The 21,109-nt window shown below is 37.6% G+C and overlaps 1 long non-coding RNA gene and 1 pseudogene across 1 annotated transcript; one reads left to right on the forward strand and one right to left on the reverse strand.

Moving 5' to 3' along the window:
* Nucleotides 1-11,907: 11,907 nt before the first annotated feature.
* Nucleotides 11,908-16,772, reverse strand: LOC134481242 (uncharacterized). Its single transcript, XR_010056673.1, has 2 exons — nt 15,714-16,772; nt 11,908-15,074 (listed from the first exon to the last, which is right to left on the reverse strand). It is a non-coding gene; the product is annotated as an uncharacterized LOC134481242 (long non-coding RNA).
* The window catches only part of LOC134481225 (partner of Y14 and mago-like), an 84,919-nt pseudogene continuing 80,570 nt past the window's right edge, over nt 16,761-21,109 (forward strand).

Consider the following 21,109-nt stretch of genomic DNA (forward strand, 5'->3'; position numbering starts at 1 on the left):
TCTCATCACTGCTGAGATACCTCTCCTTAAAGTTCATACAAGTATAGCTGAGTAGTAAACCTTTGTGTAAGTTTACCACATTTTCTTTATCTATCCCTTTGTTGAGGGACATCTGGGATCTTACTAGCTTCTTGCTATTATAAATAAGGCTGCTATGAACATAGTGGAGCATTTATCCTTGTTATATGTTGTAGTATCCTTTGGGTTTATACCCAGGAGTGGTATACATGGATCCTGAGGTACTACTATATCAAATTTCTGAGGAACCACCTGACTGATTTCCAGAGTGGTTGTAACAACTTACAATCCCATCAACAATAGAGGAGTGTTCCTCATTTTTGACATCTTTGCCACTATCTCTTTTTCACCTGAGTTTTTTAATCTTAGTCATTCTGACTGCTGTGAGTTGGTATCTCAGGGTTGTTTTCATTTGTATTTCCCTGATGACTAAGGATGTTGAACTTATCTTTATGTGCTTCTTAGCTATTCAATATTCCTGAGATGAAATTCTTTGTTTAACTCTCTACCCCATTTTAATAGGGTTATTTGATTCTCTGGAGTCTAACTTCTTGAGTCCTTTGTATATATTGGATGCAAGTCCGCTGTCAGATGTGGGATTGGTTAAGATCTTTTCCCAGTCTGTTGGTTGCCACTTTTTCTTATTGATAGTTCCCCTTTGGAGGAGAAGCCCTTGGTCCTGCCAAGGGTCAATGTCCTAGTGTTGGGGAATGTCAGGGCAGGCAGGCAAGTAGGAGTGGGTGAGTAGGTGGGTAGGTGGGTAGGGGAACACCCTCACAGAAGCAGGGGTATAGGCGATAGAACAGGGGGGTTATAGACAGGAAACTGGAAAAGGGGATAACATTTGAAATATAAGTAAAATATATCCAATAAAAAAGAAATGTAAATAAAAAATATCCTATAAAAAGGACAAAGAAATAAAAAAAAGTCCATACAACAAACCAACAAACTCTTTTTTCTTATTCTGATCTAAAAGGAACCCCACACAGAGTTCTGTAAAACTACACATAGGAAAGAAAAATTTAGTTGTATCTTGGAAAGATTCTGTAATGATTGGAAAATGTAAGTGTAAGGTCACAAACCACCTTAATATTAAATATTAATATTGGAAAATCAGGTATTTTTGGATCCATGAGTCAAACAGGAACATCTCCTTTCTCTTTAGACAGAATGTGGCATCTGCAAATATCAGGTATATTATGAATATTTGTTTCATAATGTAGTTAACAGGCCACTATTTATATATGTCACTATGCAACATTTAAAAGTCAATTAAATTTCTTTTTTAGCTTGAATACCTAGGGTCATAAGAAATAAAAACACAGTCTAGTATTTCTAAAAAAAAGTACTTTCTGCCAATTGAATGCTATAAAATATTACTCATATTCCCTTTGGGGGCAGAGGCTGTGTGTTTATAATCAAGAAGAAATAATGGACATTATTCATCCAGTGAGCTAGTGGTGAACTCTCCATGTGCATGGGTCCAGCTCAGACATGCCAGAATCAGCAACAGAATACAAGAGTTTGAAAAGAAAAATCTCAGGGGCAGAAGATATCAGAAAACACTGACACAGTAGTCAAAGAAAATGCAAAAAGCAAAAAGCTCCTAGCAAAAAAAAATCCAAGCAATCCAGGACAAAATGAGAAGACCAAACTAAAGAACTATAAATATAAAAAAGAAGATTCCCATCTTAATGGGCCAGTAAATAATGAAACAAAATTATAGAAGAAAACTTCCCTAACATAAAGAGAGAGATGTCCATGAACATAAAAGAAACTTACAGACCTCCAAACAAACTGGACCAAAAAATAAATCTTTCCTCTCACAAAATAGTCAAAACAGGAAACACACAACACAAAGAATATTAAAATGAAAAGGGAAAAAGTTCAAGTATCTTATAAAAGTAGCCCTATGAGAATTACACCAGACTTTATAACAGAGAAAATGAAAGCTAGACGATCCTCGACAGATTTTAAACAAATTCTGGGAGAACACAAATGACAGTCCATGCTACTCTAGCCAGCAAAACTCTCAATTAACGTACATGGAGTAACCAAGATATTCCTTGACAAAACCAAATTTATACAATATCTTTCCACACATCCAGCCCTACAAAGGATAATAATTGGAAACTCCCCAACACATAAAGGGAAACTACAACCTAGAAAAAGCAAGACAGCAAACTTCTGGCAATAAACCCAAAAGAAGATAGCCACACAATTTTAATTCCGCCTCTACCAACAAAAATAGCAGGAAACAACAATTGCTATTCTTGAATGTGTCTTAACATTAATGGCCTCAATTCTTCAATTAAAAGCACATAGACTAATGGACTGGATATGTAATCAGGGCACATCATTTTGCTGAATACAGCAAATGTTCCTCAGTGACTAAAGTCAAACAATATCTAAGAGTAAAAGACTGGGAAATTTTTTTCCAAGCAAATGGTTCCAAGAAATAAGCTGGAGTAGCCATTTTAATATTGAAAAAAATCAACTTTTAACCAAAAGTTATCAAAGAGATAAGGAAGAAAACTTCATACCCATCCAAGAAAATATATGCCAAGATGAACTCTCAATTCTGAACATCTATGCTCCAAATGCAAGGGCACACACAATCAAAAAAAATTACTAAAGCTCAATGCATATATAAGCATACACTGTACCTTACACAGTAATAGTCTGAGACTTTCGACACAGCACTTTCATCAGTGGACAGATTATAGAGACAGAAACTAAACAGAGACAGAGTGAAATTAACAGAAGTTATAAAACAAATGGATTTAACAGACATCTACAGAACATTTAATCCAAAAACAAAAGCACATAATGGTAACTTCTTAAAAATTGGACATATAATTGGTCACAAAAAAGGACTCAATAGATACAAGGAGATTGATATAATCCCACGCATTCTATTATATCACCATGGACTAAGGCTGATCTTCAATATGAACACGAACAACAGAAAGCTAACATATTCATGGAAGCCGAACAACACTCTACTCAATGACAACTTGGTCAAGGAAGAAATAAAGAAAAACATAAAAAACTTATTTAGAATTTAATGAAAATGAAGGCACAACATACCAAACTTATGTCATACTGTGAAAGCAGTGCTAAGAGGAAAACTCTTAGCACTGAGTGCCACCAAAACAAACCCAAGATAGCACACACTAGCAGTTTGACAGCACCTTTGAAAGCACTAGAACAAAAATAAGTAAATTTACCCAAGAGGAGGAGACAGCAGGAAAAAAATCAGAGAGCAGAAATCAACCAATTAGAAACAAAAAGAACTATTCAGAGAATCAACAAAAGCAGGAGCTTGTTATTTGTAAAAATCAACAAGTCATATAAATCATTAGGAAGCATAACCACAGGGCAGAGAGAAAGTATCCAAAATAACAAATAAAAATGAAAAGGGAGACATAACAACAGAAACTGAGAAAATAAAAAAATGCTATCAAATCCTACTGCAAAAGCCTATACATAACAAACTAGAAAATCTGGAGGAAATGGCTCATTTTCTATATAGATACCAGGTTCCAAAGTTAAATCAAAATCAGATAAACCATCTAAACAGTACCACAGAATCAATCATTAAAAGTCACCAAAAAAATAAAAAAGGCCAGGACAAAATGGGTTTAATGCAGATTTCTATTATATCATCAAGGAAAACCTAATACAAATACTCCTCTTGATTCCACAAAATAGTAACAGAAGTAAACTATCAGAATGTTTCTTTGAAACAACTATTGCTCTTATATCTAAACCACACAAAGACCCTACAAAGAAGAATTTCAGACTAATTTCCTTATGAATATGGACCCAAAAATAGTCGATAAAATTCTTGCAAACTGAATCCTAGAACATATCAAAGGATCAGTCACAATGATCAAGTAGGCTTCATCCAGGGATTCGATGTAAGTTCAATATAAGATAATACATCAATATCAATGAAAACCACACATGAACAGACTCAAGGGAGACACACAAATAAGGCTGCTATGAATACAGTGGAACATGTTCCCCTACGGCCTGGGTATTTTCCCAAGAGTGGTATTTCTGGGTTTTCTGGTAGGTGTATTACTAATTTTCTGAGGAAGCTTTAAATTGATTTCCAGACTGGTTCCGACAGTTGGAAAAGCCACCAGCAAGGGAAGGAAGTGTTCCTCCTTCTCTGCATCTTCACCAATACTTGTTATCCCCAGAGGCTGTGGTCTTAGCCACTCTGCCTGGTGTAAAATGGAATGTCAGGATCATTTAGATTTGTATTTCGCTATCACTAAGGACTTTGAACATTTCTTTAGAAGCTTTTCACACATTCAGGATTCCTCTGCTGTGAATTCTCAGTTTAGCTATATACCCCATTTTTTGATTGGGTTCTTTGGTTTATTAGTGGTTAGCATCTTATGTTATTTATACATTTTGAGTATTAGACCTTTTTCCGTTGTTTGATTAGTGAAAAAAAAATTCCCAATCTCTAGATTGCCCAGTTGTTTTATTGACTAAGTTCTTTGCCTTCAAACCTTTCCAGTTACAGGATGTCCCATTTATAAATTCTTTATCTGAGAGTATGAGCCATTGGAGTTCTGTTTAGGAATTTTCTCCCTGTGCCAATGAGTTTAAGGCTCTCTTCCACTTTCTTTTCTGTTAGATTCAATGTATCTGGTTATATGTTGAGGTTCCTTGATCCACCTGGACTTGAGCATTGGGCAAGGTGAAGAATATGCGTCTATTTTCATTTTTCTACATACACACAGCCAGTTAGACCAGCACCATTTTTTGAAGACACTTTCTTTTTTCCAATGTATGTTTTTGGATTCTTTTTTAAAGAAGTAAAGTGTAAGTGTGTGTGTGTGTGTGTGTGTGTGTGTGTGTGTGTGTGTGTGTGTGTGTCTGTGTCTGTGTCTGTGTGTCTGTGTGTGTGTTTCCCCTGAGTCTTCAATTCTACTCTATTTATCAACATGTCTGTCTCTACATCAATACCTTGCAGTATTTATCAATATTGCTCTGTAGTAGAGCTTGAGGTCAGGGATGCTGATTGCCCTAGCCCTTTTTTCTTTTTTTTTTTTCCTTTTTACTGTTAAAAATTGTTTTTTGTTTTTTTGTTTTTTTGTTTGTTTGATTGTTTGTTTTTCTATTCTGGTTTTTTTTTTACTTTCTAGATAAATTTAAGAATTGTTATCCATGTATTTAAAGATGTTGGTTGGGATTTTAATGGGAATTGCATTGAATCTAGAGATTGCCTTTGATAGTTTGGTCATTTTTACTGTGTTAATCTGCCAATCCATAAACATGAGAGATCTCTCCATTTTCTGAGATCTTCTATTTCTTCCTTGAGAGATTTGAATTTTTGTTTGTTGTTTGTTTATTTGTTTTGTGTTCTCTCCATTCATCCCCTTTACCCCCCTTATTCCCCTGAACTGAGGGTCTAACCTTGGCAGGACCAAGGGATTCCCCTTCCACTGGTGCCCCAACAAGGCTATTCTCTGCTACATATGCAGTTCGAGGCCTGGGTCAATCCATGTATAGTCCTTTGATAGTGCTTTAGTCCCTGGAAGGTCTGCTTGGTTAGCATTGTTGTTCTTATGGTGTTGCAAGGTTCTTCAGCTCTTTCATCCTTCCTTTAATTCCCCCAAAGAGGGTCCTGTTCTCAGTTCAGTGGTTTGCTGCTAGCATTGACCTCCGTATTTGACACGCTCTGGATATGTCTCTCAGAAGAGGTTGTCATACAGATCTTTCAATTGTTTGGTAAGAGTTATCCCAAGATATTTTACATTATTTGTGGCTATTTTGAAGTGTGTCATTTCTGTAATTTTTTCTCATCCTGTTTATCATTTTATAAGGAAAGGCTACTATTTTATTTAAGCTCATTTTATATCCAGCCACACTGCTGAAGTTGTTTATCAGATAGAGAAGTTCTCTGATAGAAATCTTATGGTTGCTCATAAATACTATCATATCATTTGCAAAACATTATTTCTTCTTTGCCAATTTGCATACCCTTGATTTCTTTTCGTTGTCTTAAAGTCCTTTGAGTATATATTGAATAGATACAGGGAGAGTAGGTATCATTTTCTTGTCCCTGAGATTATTGGGATTGCTTCAAGTATCTCTCTATTTAATTTTATATTGATTGTTAGTTTGCAGTAAAAATCTTATATTACGTTTAGGTATGGGCCTTGAATTCCTGATCTCTCCAATACTTTTAACATGAAGAGGGGTTGTATTGTGTCAAATGACTTTTCTACATCAAAAATGATGATCACGTGATTTTTTTCTGAGGTTATTTATCTTGTGGATTATGTTAATGGATTTTCATACATTAAACCAAGCTTGCATCCTTTGGATAATGCCTACTCGATCACGAAGAATGATGGCTTGATACCTTCTTGAATTCAATTTGCAAGAATTTTATTGAGTAATATTTTATCAGTATGCATAAGCAAGATTGGTTTGAAATCATCTTTTTTGGTTGAGTCCTTATGTGGTATAGGTATTAGAGAAACTGTGGCTTCATAGAATGAATTAGGCACTGGTCCTTGTATTTCAAGTTTATGGAACACTTTGAGGAATATTGGTATCAGGTCTTCTTTGAATGTCTGGTAGAATTCGGTACTAAATCCATATGGAACTGGGCTTTTTTGGATGTTAGGTTTTAAATGTCTTCTTCTATTTCCTTCTGGGATACAGTCCTGTTTATATTGTTTACCGGCTCTTAATTTAACTTTGTTATGTGGTATATGTCTAGAAAACCATCCATTTCACCTAGACTCCTCTTTTGTTGAGTATAGGATTTTGTAGTAAAATTTGATGTTTTTTTTAATTTCCTCCTTTCTGTTCTTATGTCTCCCTTTTGTTTCTAATTTCATTAATTTGTATACTGGCTCTGGGCACTTTAGTTAATTTGGATAGGAGTTTATTTCTTTTGTTGAATCTCTGAAAGAATCAGCTTTTGGTTTTGTTGATTCTTTACATTGTTCTCTTTGTTTCTATTTGGTTTATTTTATCCCTCAGTATGACTCTTCCCTGCCATCTACTCCTCTTGGATGAGTATGCTTCTTTTTATTTTAGAGCTCTGAGGTGTACTGTTAAGTTGCTTTCATTAAGATTCCTCCTGTTTCTTTACCAGGGCACTTAGTGCTATGAATTTTCCTCTTAGCACTGCTTTCATTGTGGCCCATGAGTTTGGGTATGATGTGTGAACATTTTCATTAAATTTCAGGAAGTTTCTAATTAATTTTCTTACTTCTTCTCTGACCAAGTTATCATTGAGTAGAGCATTGTTCAGTGTCCACTTGTATGTGAGCTTTTTTTATTTTTTTTGGTAATTGAAAGCCATTGAAAGCATGTGGTGGTCTAATAGGATACATGGGATTATTTCAATTTTCTTGCATCTTTTGAGGATTGTTTTTTGAACAATTACATGTTTAACTTTTTTTTTTTTTTTTGTTTCGGAGCTGGGGACCAAACCCAGAGCCTTGCGCTTGCTAAGCAATTTCTCTACCAATGAGCTAAATCCCCAACCCCACATGTTTAACTTTTAAGAATGGACCATGGGGTGCTGAGAAAGAGGTGAATACATTTGTTTAGGGTGAAATATTCTGTAGACAATTGTTAAATACATTTTATTCATAATCTCTACTAGTTTAACTGTGTCTCTGTTTAGTTTATGTTTCAATGACCTGAGGATTGGTGAGATTGAGGTATTGAAGTCTCGCACCATTACTGTGCAGAGTTCAATGTATTTTTGGGGTTTTAGTAAAGTTTCTTTTATGTATGTGGGTGCCCTTTCATTTGGGGCATAGATGCTAAGAATTTAGACTTCTCTTGGGGACTTTTCCCTATGATTAATATGAAGTGTCCTTTTTCATTATGCTTGATAAATTTTGGTTGAAATTCTTTTTTATTGAATATTAGAATGGCGACTCCAGCTTGTTTCTTGGGACCATTTACTTGGAAGACCTTTCTCTATCCTTTTACTCTGAGATATTGTCGTTTTATGCAGCCTGTTTACTTATTTCTTTTTATAGAAGAGTTGAGTCCATTAATATTGAGAGGTATTAAAGACAGATGACTGTTGGCTCCTGTTATATTTGTTTTTGTAAGTGGCTTTATGTAATTGTGGTTCTTCCATTTGTTGTGAGATTCTTAATAGCTTTTCTTTAGGGAGGGATCTTTCTTTTGTTGGACTTTTCCTTCTAGGATTCTCTGTAGGCCTGTATTTGTAGATAGATATTGTTTGAATTTGGTTTTGTCTTGGAATATTTTGGTTTCTCCATCTATGTTGATTGATAGTTTTGCTGAGTATAGTAGCTTGACATTTGTGTTCTCTTAGAGTCTGTATGACCTCTGATCTGACTCTTCTGGCTTTCATAGTCTCTGTTGAGAAATCTGTTGTAGTTCTGATAGGTCTACCTTTGTATGTTACTTGGCCTTTTCCCTTGCAGCTTTTACTATTCTTTCTTTATTCTGTGCATTTAGTGTTTTGATTATTATATGGCAAGAGGAATTTCCTTTCTGGTACCATTTGTATGGTATATCTATGGGCTTTTTGTCTCTTTTTGGTACTCCATTTCTTTTTAGGTTGGCAAAGTTCTCTTGTATGATTTTGTTGAAGATATTTTCAGGTTCTTTGAGTTAAAAATCTTCAATCTCCTCTATTCCAATTATTCTTAGATTTGTTATTTTTTCATTGTGTCCTGAATTTCCTGGATGTTTTGAGATAGAAGATTTTTATATTTTAAATTTTCTTTGATAAGTTTGTCAATCTCTTCTACACTCTCTTCTATACTTGAGACTCTATCTGCTGCCTTCTTTTGGGGATACTTATATCTGTAATTCTGGATCTCTTTCATAGGTTTTCATTTCCAGGTTTGTTTCCATTTGTGTTTCTTTTTTGTTTCAACTGCTACATTTAGGTGTTGGACCTCTTTATGCAATCCCTTCCCCTGTTTGCTTTTGTTTTCCTGTATTTTATTGTTTCTTCTTTAATGGCTTCTACCTGTTTATCTGTGTTTTCATGTATTTCTTTCAGTGAGTTATTTATATCCTCCTTCAAGGACTCTATTATCTTCATGAGATAATTTTAGGTCAGCTTTCTGATTTTCAGTTGTGTTGGTGTATTCAGGGTTTGCTGTGGTTGGAGAACTGGATTATGAAGATATCCACCTATGTTGGCTTCTGTTGCTTAAGATCTTGTGCTTGCCTCTTATCCCTAGTGTTTGCAAGTCTGAGTGACACTGGCAGGAGTCTGTGTATTTTGTCTGTGGGTTTTCAAGTCTGCTTCTAGGCCTATGGCTTTTCCTGTAGCAGACCTACAGTGATACCTTCCAACTGGAGGGAAATTCAGAGCAGAAGTGAAGCTGCTGATCTGTTTCCTTGGCTGTAATAAATTGAGCATAGTACTACCTGAGAACCCAGCTACACCACCCCTGGGCATTTACCCAAATGATGCTCCAATATATATATATATATGAAAGAAAAATGTTCCACTATGTTCAAACAAGTCTTATTTCTAATAGCCAGAATCTGGAAAGAACCCATGTGTCCTTGAACAGAGGAGTGGATACAGAAGATGTGGTATAATTACACAATCGAGTACTACTCAGCTATTAAAAACAATGAAATTATGAAATTCTTAGGAAAATAGACAGAACTAAAAATTACCCTGTGTGAGGAAACCCAATTACAAAAGAGCACACATGCTATATACTCACTGAAAAGTGGGTATCAGCCCAAAGGCTAATACCTGAGATACACTTTATAGACCACATGAAGCTCAAGAAGAACAAAGACAAAATTTGGGTGCTTTAGTACTTTTTAGAAGGGGGAACAAAATGCTCACAGGAGGAATTATGGAGACAAAATGCAGAGAAGAGACTGAAGGAAAGGGCATCCAGAGACTAACCCACCTGGTGGATCCGTCAAACACTAAACCCAGACACTGTTGCAGATGACAAGAAGTGTATGCTGACAGAAGTCTTATATGCTGTTTCCTAACAGATTCTGACAGAACTTAGCAAATACAGAGGCCGATGCTCACAGCCAACTGTTGGAGTGAAAACAGGATCCCCAATTGAAGAGTTAGAAAAATAACTAATAGCTTAGGGTGTTTGCAACCCCATAGGAAGAACAACAAAATCAGTCAACCAGGTACGCCAGAGCTCCCAGGGACTAATCCACCAACAAAAGAATCCATGTGGAGGGACCTGTAACTTCAGTTTATATTTAGCAGAGGATGGCTTTGTTGAGCATCAATGGGAATAGAAGCCCTTTTTGCTGTGAAGCCTTGATGGTCTAGTGAAGGCAGGAGGAGGGCGGATTCAATAGAGGGATTCCAGAGAGCAAATATGGAAGGGGAATAACATCTGAAATATAGATAAAGAAAATACATAATAAAATGGGAAAAAAGAAAAGACATTGGTTATGAGTTGCAAACATTTACTATTTTAAACCTTATTCATGCAATAGCTGAGAAGCACCTAAAGATATAGTCAACATCCTTAGTCATCAGTGAAATGCAAATCAATACAACCCTGATATTTTACCTCATAGGAGGGGATATGAAGACAAAGTTTTGAGCAGAGACTAAAGGAATGGCCATTCACAGACTGGTCAACCTGAGAATCCAGGAATGAATATATATATATATATATATATATATATATATATATATATATATATCCATAAAACCATCACACCAATTTCTCTAATGGGGTACCAAGAAATGCAAGCTGACAGGTGTCGGATATTGATGTCTTCTGAGAGGCTCTGCCAGATCATGACAAATACAGAGTCAGACGTTTATAGCTAATCATTGAACTAAGAATTAGGTCCCCATTGGAGGAGTTAAACTAAGGACTGAAGGATCTGAAGGGGTTTGAATCCTAGTAAGGACAATACCCACCAACCAGAGCTCCTAGGGAATAAACTACCTTCCAAATTACACAAGAATAGACCAATGCGTCAGGGGCCTATGGAGCAGAGGATGGCCTTTTTGGGCACCAATTAGAGGTGAAGCCCATGATCCTGCCAACACTGGATTCTGCAGTCTAGTGCAATTTTAGGGCAGGGAGGTGGAAAGGGGTGGGTGATTTGGTGGGGGAACACCCTCATAGAAGGGGGAGGGGATACGTGATAGGGGGGTTATGGGTAGTAAACCGGAAAAGGGAAAAACATTTGAAATGTAAATAAATAAAAACATATCTAAGAAAATAAAATTTATTAAAAAATCATTTGAATCGCAGAGGAACTAACTGGCAATTTACTGACCTCTGTCACTTCATTTGTAGGAGCAATCCAGTACCTCTGCTGGCATCTATGCCCCCCAAAACAAGAAGCAATCAAATATATTGAGAAGGCCTAGGAACAAAGTTATCATCATGAAAAATAACAAGAGCTAAACCACTACCAATAATAATAAAAATATTAGTCTCTCCAAGTGTGTTGGAATTCATTATCTTTGTTCTCTTGTTGTAGCTAATGTTATATTTGATGAAAACCAGAGCTATACAACTCTGTGTTTCCTGATTTCATTTATGCTCCTTAACTGACTGTTTTTATTTCCTGATATGTATTAGAGAATTACTACTGAGTTTCTCCTTTCTTTGTCCAACATGAGTATCCACACAGTAATATATTATAAGGATAACTAATTTTATGAGCACAAGGATACAGCAAGAATCCTTTTTCATCATGAAGTTGGGATCCACAGAGTATGACATACTATGCTCATTGAGAGCAGTTTCCTGTGCAGCTCTGACTGGCTACAAACTGATTATGATGCCTAAGCTGCAGGAGATTTGCAGAAAACCTTTGTTGCCTGATACTTGTGCTGTTACAGGATGGAGAACCACACATGAATATACAGGAGGTACTTATGAGTGAAGGGTTCAAGGTCACATTTTTATTCATAAACACACATTATTTTATTCAACAACATCTTAAAGTGGGAGTGAAAGATTTCAGTGTATATATTCTAAAGAATATAGCAAATTAATTACAAAAATTAACAAACGACAAAATTTTAAATGAAAATAATCAAAACCAAATAAAGCAATCAAACTTCAAACCAAGACCCAAGCAAAACAGGTAAGTTAAGCAGCATCCAATTGTTGAATAATTTGCAACATGCACTTGCAGCCTGTTCCTGGCCTTGCAAACATAGCAGAAAGGCAGGCAAGATGGTAACAATCTCTTCAAGATGAATATAAACAGGTGACATTGCGGGTAAGTCCAAGATTGCCATGGTTATTAAGACTGAGATGGGGGAGTTGTTGACATTCTTTGCACACTCAGGGCTCCTGGTTTACAGTTTTGTCACTGAGAGCTGTAGTCCTGAACTGTGCCCTGTTCAATCTTCTGCTGGAGTATTTCAGAGGTAGGAGAGGAAGATATAAAGATCTGGTGAGGACCTGCCACGTCAGTTATCCAACCTACAGCAGCACTATTCAGCAGGACAATCCAGTATGATCTTTCAGCTTAGGCCATTATCTCATACCCAATCGAGAAGGGTAAGAAATCACTCGGGTCTGTTTATTATTTCAACTTTTAAAAACTGCTGGAAACTGAAGTGTGAAAAATCACATTTCTCCAAATGTTCATACATACTACAATTTAAATCAAGTTGCACTGTCTAATTATCAGCTCAGGAGATAAAAACAAATGAAGGCCTTCTTGAAAGAATGGCCACCACTGAAGTGAAGGCTGTTGTTATGTCACGAGTGCAGGAGTCTGCATAGGTTACACTTGACAACCTCTATATTTGAGAAGAACCGCAGAAACCATATCTCAAGAAATATATGAACATTCAAGTGATATTATAATCACCAAACATATGCTGCATGGAAATCTTCCCAGTGGGAGACATTGAACTTGAAAGGTGATGCTCGTGCAGAAAAGGAAAATATCCCTCCTTTGCTTATGGCCACTGTAAACCTGTTTCTGGGGAGACTTACAAGCAATGGGCTCAGACAATACTAGAGAGCTCAGACTGGAGGGATCAGTGCACAATAGCCATAATCTCTAGGGATCACATATATTTCAAGGACAGAAATTCTTTTAAACTGGAACAGAACAATATTCTGAGCTGCTGGTAGCAAACAGATGCTAACTATGTAGCAAATCAGACACCCAAAGAGACAGTTTACAGGTACAGGTAATCTACTTGAGTCATCCCATCCTTTGCTCTAACCTCATGTCAGTGACACTGAAATAATGCTGCATCTTCTCAGTGAAGGCATTTTGTTCAGTGACCAGTTCTTTCTGCTTCAGAGAAAATTTTGTCTCCAGTCACACAAACCCTCACCTGAGAAAAGCCTTTCTCACATCCCTCCTCATCCAGTCAGCTCCAGGATATAAGCTATAGGAAAGAACTCTAGAACACTTACATAAAACAGGACTGACAGGCTGCTTCTCAAGCTCTATCACTATGAACCAGGATCTTCGTACACAGAAAGGACCATCTTGCAATGTAGGGGGAAAAGACATGAGAGGACAGAAGCCCTATCAAATGGAAAATGATAACCATTCTTTAGGCAATTTCACTAGGCTTTAATCAATTCTGTGCACTACAAATTATGCTAGCACATAGCATGCCTCTAGCATAATGGCATGTAAGTGCGCAATGTGTGATCATTGTATCTCTCCTAAGTAAATGTAGTATACAGTTGATGAGGAGGATTTGGCTGTCAATCCTCCAGTTTCTTCCATGAGGCTAACACCAGAGAAAGTTTTGGAAATGATCAAAGATATGAACAACTTGATGTGACATAAGAGTGTCTGGATAAGTTGGAGAATGGTTGAATTGGTTTGACTTGGTTTTTTGTTAGATTACAGGAAAACCTACCCCAGATGCTTCATTCATCATACCTGATCCTTCCTGGAACAAACATCATAGATTTTCATATTGACTTCCACACAGAACCAGGTTGTTTCCTTACTGGATGCTTCCAGTGCAATCTGATCCCACAGAAGCTCTCTGTTCTCATCCCATGCTCTCTTTATACTGTGCTTCATCGGAATAGCCTCACTTAGGAGCAGGCAGTGCCTGAGGCTGAGCCAAAAACAAAAAATTGTGAATCCCAGCAAGGATACATTTTTCTCCCACTCTCAAAGTACATTACTCAGTCTAAGGCCCTGACCCAAACACAGTCCCAGACTGTAGTCCAAGTCCATGTTAGCCATGGAGCAAATTCCTGAAGACACAGGGTACTTCTCAAAAGCCTAATACCAAGGATTCAAATTTGTCCCAAAAGAGGACATAATGCATATATATATAGTTAGTCAGGTCCCCAGAGCATCAAAATTGATTGATAACTCCATCATGGGGCACACATTTTCTATCTATAGGATCCCAAGTTGGGAAGGACAATGATTGGAGAAATTCAGAGCCCCTCTACATTTGGTCAAACTAACTAAAACAGGTAAAATTCCTAGACCATGCCTTAGAGCCAGGCTTCCTGGTACACGTCAAACAGTATAGAACCTGATCTCCACTTTAGTTCAAAGACACGAATGGGCTGTCACATTCGGTGACTAGTACTGGTGTCAAAATCCTGTAAGTTATTCACCAGTAACACTGATTTTCTCATATGAGTTGATTAGATTTGTACCACCTTTTATTGATCTGTCAGCACATTTTCTGTAGGTCAATCATCACTTGCTGGTGTTGCATCATGAATATTTTGGACCCAAAATTCATTCTGTTGTAGGGCATTGTCCAAGGATCAAATAACTTTCTGAACTAAGGATTCAAGGATTATATGAATTATGACTGGATCCTGAACAACCCCAGCCTAGGACATGCCACATCCTTGCTCCTTGGTACTGGATCCATTTGGTACTGATTAAGCTTATTATTATGGACACAGGGACAGCAGAGCCAGCAAACAAAAGGAGGGATCTGATCGACTTGAGCTCCCTGTGTGATCTTGAAGGAATAGACTAGCTTGCCGAGAAGATTTCAGGAACCTCTGCCACAGTCCAGGCTCCAACTTAAACCTGTGAAGATTATTCTCCTTTTCTTAGGTAAGAATTCTCAATTGTAGAATCTATTGTTACACAAAACACCAAAGAAACTTAATCAGTATTTACAGGGAAAATAATTTATAACACACACCAAGAGATTCCAATGTGCTTCCAAGGTGAGCAGAGGTCAAATGCTGTTCTGCTCAAAGTGAGGCCCTCAGACTGATGACTATCATGCCATGGACATTGAGTCAGGCTAATTCTCAGGCCAAGTCAAGGTCATAGAATCTCAGATCTTAAGGGATACACACAAACACATTCACACACACACACACACACACACACAAACACACACACACGCACACGCACACACGCACAACACACTTAGAATGCCAAAACTACAATGATGTGGCATTATTTCAAATACAATGAACAAAATCAGACAAAACCAATGATAACCTGTTGCCAATCCAGTCACACACTGAGAGGCAGAGAGTGGGATTAGGCTCCTCCAGCTATTCACAGCACCAATTGAACCCAAAGCACCTCAATGTCAATTACAACAATGATTGGTCATAAACACAGCACCCAAAAATTTCCACAAGTCAACAACCATCCAGGCTTCTTAAAGTACATAATCAGATCTCACACACTTATATTCTTATTCCCAGATTGTGATTCAGGCCAAAGGATATGATTTACTCTTGGAGGAATCAAAATACCTTGGCCCCCGTCTCAATCCTATGTGAATTTAACATTCTGTGTTTAAGATGGAATCAGGAAAATGATTTTGACGATTAGGATACCCTGGACTAGTAGTTTCCTGTGATGTGAGGAAATATTGGCTGAACAGACATCTCAGGACTGTCAACAAAAAATGTGAGTCGTCAGAGCTGTTACTTAGATCTTTGCGTGGCTAATGGGAAGGGATTTCCTAGAGTTCCTCTCTCATTTTAAATCTTGTGGAGAACAATTTTTAACTTCTCCAAACACTTCATTCTCTTTTCCTCATCAGTGGTAGTGGAAGGTTGTGATGATGTCTTCAGAACAAACTCTGTAGGTAGATAAACACAAGTAAACTGGCATATATGAGGGCACAGGACCAGGAAATACCATGCTTAATCTTAAATAGAAGTCTGAAGATGAAGAGATCTAGAGACACAGTGAATCCCTGATAGAGCAGGAATGCTATCTTTAAGCTTAATTTTCACCTGTGTGCCTATTCCCAACCATCATAACCATATGATCACATATGCCATCATAAACATATAGCACAATCCCAACTGCCCTTCCACTGCCCTGAAATGCAAAAGATGGCCCAAACAAGAAGAATTGCAGTACATTCTCGGCTAATGTCTGATGTGATACAGGTAAGGCCTGGTGTCCAAATTGGTTAACATCCCTATTACCTAATCATGTGTGTTCAAGTTCAAATTAACTGACATCTTGATACATGGCCAAGGAAAGTATTCCTCTTGGCCTCAAATACTCATGTATGCTAAAGGACACTGCTGAGAATGATGTGCTTCAAGAGGGGGGACTGAGAGGGTCACTGTTATTCTCACAGAAACTCCTCCTGATAGTCTTTGACACTCCCATGACATTAAATATCTCCAAGGACAGCCACTTGACACATATCAATTCCTGGCTCTCTGCCAAACTATTCATCAGAAGCTGTGGAGTCTGGGGGGGGGGAGATATTTAGGAAGACCGAGGCTCCAAAACTTAAGTCCTGCTCTTGGAAGAACCGTCTCAAGCATACATCCTCCTGGAAGCTCCCTTACACACCTGCCTAGGACAAACTGGACATACCCCAGGGCTATTTCTTCCTTCTCTTTGTACATCCCGAGAGAAGGCTTGGACTGGTCTTTGCATGTGTTTGATTCTCCGTCAGAAATACACTGAACAGCCTGGACAACATTCTGCTTGTGAACCCAATAGGTTCTGAGGTTATTGTCCACAGGCAGTTAGTGACATCACAGCACTGGGTACATCACAGAACATTCTATGGTTCTCCTGGATACAAGAAAATGTCCAGTAAGTGGCTACTGAGGTGTCACTGGGAAATGCCATAACCTACTTGCTAACTAACTCTACCCAGACTGTCCAGTCTCTGGAGTGCCTTTTCCAGAGACCCACTTTTGATCCAGGGGATATCTATTGATACACTCTACTTCCAAAGCTAAAGAGTTAAATATACTTCATCATAATTCAATTTTTTAGCATAAGGAGAGTTGGTTAAGGCTTTGATATGGGTATCAGATCTGTGTTAAGTCCCAAAGATCTAAAGTTTTTGAATTATGGAGATTCTTCACCCTGAAATGTCTATCCCAAGGGTCCATTCAAGTGACATTCAGTACAATTCCCACAGTTTTTGCTGTTTCCCAGAGGCTGATATTTTTCCCTACACCTTTAAATTTACTCTAGATCAAGTATATTTTTTTCACTGAGCATTTCTTGAGAGGGGGTATGCTTTCAATATATTCACCATGGGTTTTCATGAAATCTCTGTCTTATGATCCCATTTTGTACAATGAAAACTCCCTTATCCTGGCAATATAGGTGATCAGGTATAGGGCAAATATCAAATTGTTATCATTCTGTCAATTCTTAAAAGGTAAAGGCCCACATCCTAACAATCTCACATACAACCACAGGATTAATGGAGACATCAGTGAAGAGAGTTGAACAGGCACTGACAATTGCTGCTCTGTGGCCTCATCAGCTATGCATTCACCATTATCTACCTTCCTGAATTCCCAGGCCCAGGCCCGAGGTAGTTGGGGCTTAGACCATGATCCTGTATTCATAATGTAGCTAACAAGGATAGATAGAGGATGAAAAGGCCTCAGATCTAGTAAAACCTCGATTTTCATGGGTTCTTAGGTGCCTGAAGGAGTCCCTTAGACACTGTCATCTCGGCCTTCTGCCTTCTTGCCAAGGGTCTGCAGAAGCCATGGTAAAATCCTGCCTAATCACACAGGAGTGATAGAATCATGTAAACCGTTTCAACATTGTTTTCATTACCTTTGATTACTCCCTTGAACAGCATCACAATGACAAAGCACAAAATGGGGACTGGGGGTATATTGAGGATGTCAAAAGCCCAGTAGATCTCTGAGATAGTTCAGTGAATAGGGTTAGGGTGTTTTGTACTGTTTAAGTAATGTCCTTTTGTTTATTTGCACGTGTCCAAAGTTTTAAAGTCTGCATGCACATTGACGGTTTTCTTCCATACATTGTTCATTCACCTTTAATTGGCTAGTTTTGATTATGAATATTCAGCTATTGCAAGAAACAATCTTGAGGGAGTCATTAAAAGTTTGAAACAGTATCTGGAGGAAATTTTAGCTATTTTTTGGGAATTTTCAGTGTTTTGGAAAAGGCAGCTTCCCACACAAAAGGCTTTACTAAAAAAAAAAAAATCATGTAATCTTAGCTTCCTCTCTCCAGCAGGTATCAGTGAATTTAGTTTCCCAGACTTGACCATACTTTTTTCCCCTCATAAATGCCTACTTCTGAAAGAAGTATCACTGATTTTGATTTACATTACTACAAACATGAGAGATTGCTTTGAAATACAGGGCCAGCCTATCAAGTCTAGCTACAACATATCTTAGTGTGAGCAACTCAGTATTGTGATCTCCAGTCAGGGAGCCTGGTAAAGGTTAGTTACCACAGTCCTGACACTAATTTCTGACAGAGCTATTCTTTTCTATAATGTCCACCACCAACCTATGGGCGCAAGTTCGCCTTTAATTTTTTTTACATCTTCAATTTTCTCATGGTTATACCATGGACTCTCATGCAACATGGGGACACAGTATGTCAGCAGAATGTCAGTACATCCCACTATTCTTTGGGCCACTTTGGGGCAGACAGTTCAGTGCCCTTTTAACCTCTGGCCCCAAGGTAGACATTACGTTGATACTCTCAGCTTTGAAACCAAGGAACACATGGAGGAAGATAAATATTTACTAGGAAAGCCAAAAGTTATTCTTTACTTTTAATGACCTTCTGGAAGCTGTGAGGAGACCTCTCTCCCTATAGATTATAGCAAGTCCAAACACTATCAAAAGCATAATGACTTTCCTGTTATGTGATGACACGTCTTCATTTTCACCATGTACTCAGTCTCTAAATCTTGTATCCAAATCATTTCATTTGCAATAACTGCCAAAAACTCTTTTTACCTGGTTCCATGTTAAATGAAGGTGTTACTATCCATGTGGAACATTGCATCAGAACCTTTCATAGAATGTGGGAGTTTCCATTTTGTCTAGATAGATTACTTACACTTTGTTGGGTTCCTCATACAATCATTTATGAGCATGTTTGTGTCAACATCAGGTAAGACATTATCAGGATTGTTGGCAGTGGGGTTTTCCAACCATACTCCAGGTTGGTTCAGGAGTAGAACCTGCTACTGTTTCACACATGTAATAAAAATGCAAGGTTCTGGTGCTCCGTTGAGGAGAGCCTCAATGTCATGGGATTATGTGAGTTTAAGATTCAGACTCAGCGTTAAATCTCTGCTTCTTTCACAATAATGGTAGTAACCATAGTTTTAGGCAAATGTGCCAGCCTGTGGCTGAAGAGTTCCTTAATTTGGGCAGGTATACTAAACAATGTTTACATTTCATTAAAGTGAGTGGAACATACTCTTTGCGGTAACTTTTCTTTCACAGACATGTGAATGAAAATGTTTCTAGATATCTGGAAGTGATAGGATTGAATCTAAATTGCCTGTCTTTCACGTCTCAAACGCATCTTGTACAGTCTCCTTCCAGATTAGGGAATTAGTGTCCTCATATGTGCTGGGTTTTTTTGGTTGGGAGCGTTTTAGTGACCACTCCTATTTCCTTAGATGTTTTGGGACTGGTTAGATAGTTTATGAAATTTATCAAAGTTAACTTGATTTAACTTTGGTATATGTCATCTGTCTATAAAATCATATATTTTCTAGATTTTCCAGTTCTGTGAAGTATAGGTATTCCAATAAAACATGATTTTTTTTTAATTTCCTCATTTTTTGTTATTATTTCCTCCCTTTTCATTGCTGACTTTGTTACTTTGGATGCCATATCTTGTCAATAGTTTACTTCACTATGGTTTTATCTATTTGTTGATTTTTGAAAAAAAACGGGTTTTTTTATGCTTTGCATTTTTTCTCTGTATTCCTATTTGAACGATTTCAGCACTGAGTTTCAGTAATTCCTCCCTTCTTTTCTTTCGTGTGTTTGTGTCTGCTTTTTTTCCAGGAGCTTTTAGATATGCAGTTCAGTTGCTAGAATAGGATAACTGCAATTATTTATGAAGTATGCAGTGAGGATTACTCTTTCCCTGTATATTATAGCATACCTATGTGCTGTAATAATAGCATAGTGATTTTCCAGCTATGTGATTATAGACTTTCCCTTTGATATTTTGACTATCTAATTCAGAGTGATAATTTCTGCACTCTAGGCAGAGATTCCTGGTTTTAAGGCTTGGGTCCAAATAATTTCATTAAAATAACTGCTGGAGACCATATGTATGTGGTTCTATGTTTAATGATGCTGCTTCCAACCCTAAAGAATTTTTCATGGGGTGAGTGTCCATTAGGCATAGACAGATATGTTGGACCAAGGTTATAAACTCATATAATCACTGTTGAGAAGTATCCTTAGGTCCTAAATGCTAGAAGTTAGAAGGATTGATGTCAGTATGTTTTTCAAACCAGACTCCAGGAGATTTCCTGAGAAGGAATTGCTATGTTCACAAACGCATTAAACAACCAGGGTTACCCATGTCCCTTTGAAGACAGACACAACTCTATGGGGTGATATGAGTTTAAGATTCTGACCAGACTCAACCATTCTGCTTCTTTCACTAACAGTAGCAGTCACTATAGCTCTTAGACAAATGGGCCACGCTGGACTTATAGGTTCCAGTAGTTTGTGCATGCACAATCTTGGGCAATTCCGTGGCACTAAAAGTATTTGTTTAAACATAATTTGCAGTTCTGTTTGTTTTATAGACAAACAGGTAAAGGGGTTTAGAAGCGTCTGGAAATGGTAGGTTTTGATCAAAAATCACCTCTGTTAAAAGTCCTAAGCACATTTTGTACAGTTAATTC

The sequence above is a fragment of the Rattus norvegicus genome, chromosome 12 (genome assembly GCF_036323735.1).
Source record: "Rattus norvegicus strain BN/NHsdMcwi chromosome 12, GRCr8, whole genome shotgun sequence".
Taxonomy (NCBI): Eukaryota; Metazoa; Chordata; class Mammalia; order Rodentia; family Muridae; genus Rattus; species Rattus norvegicus.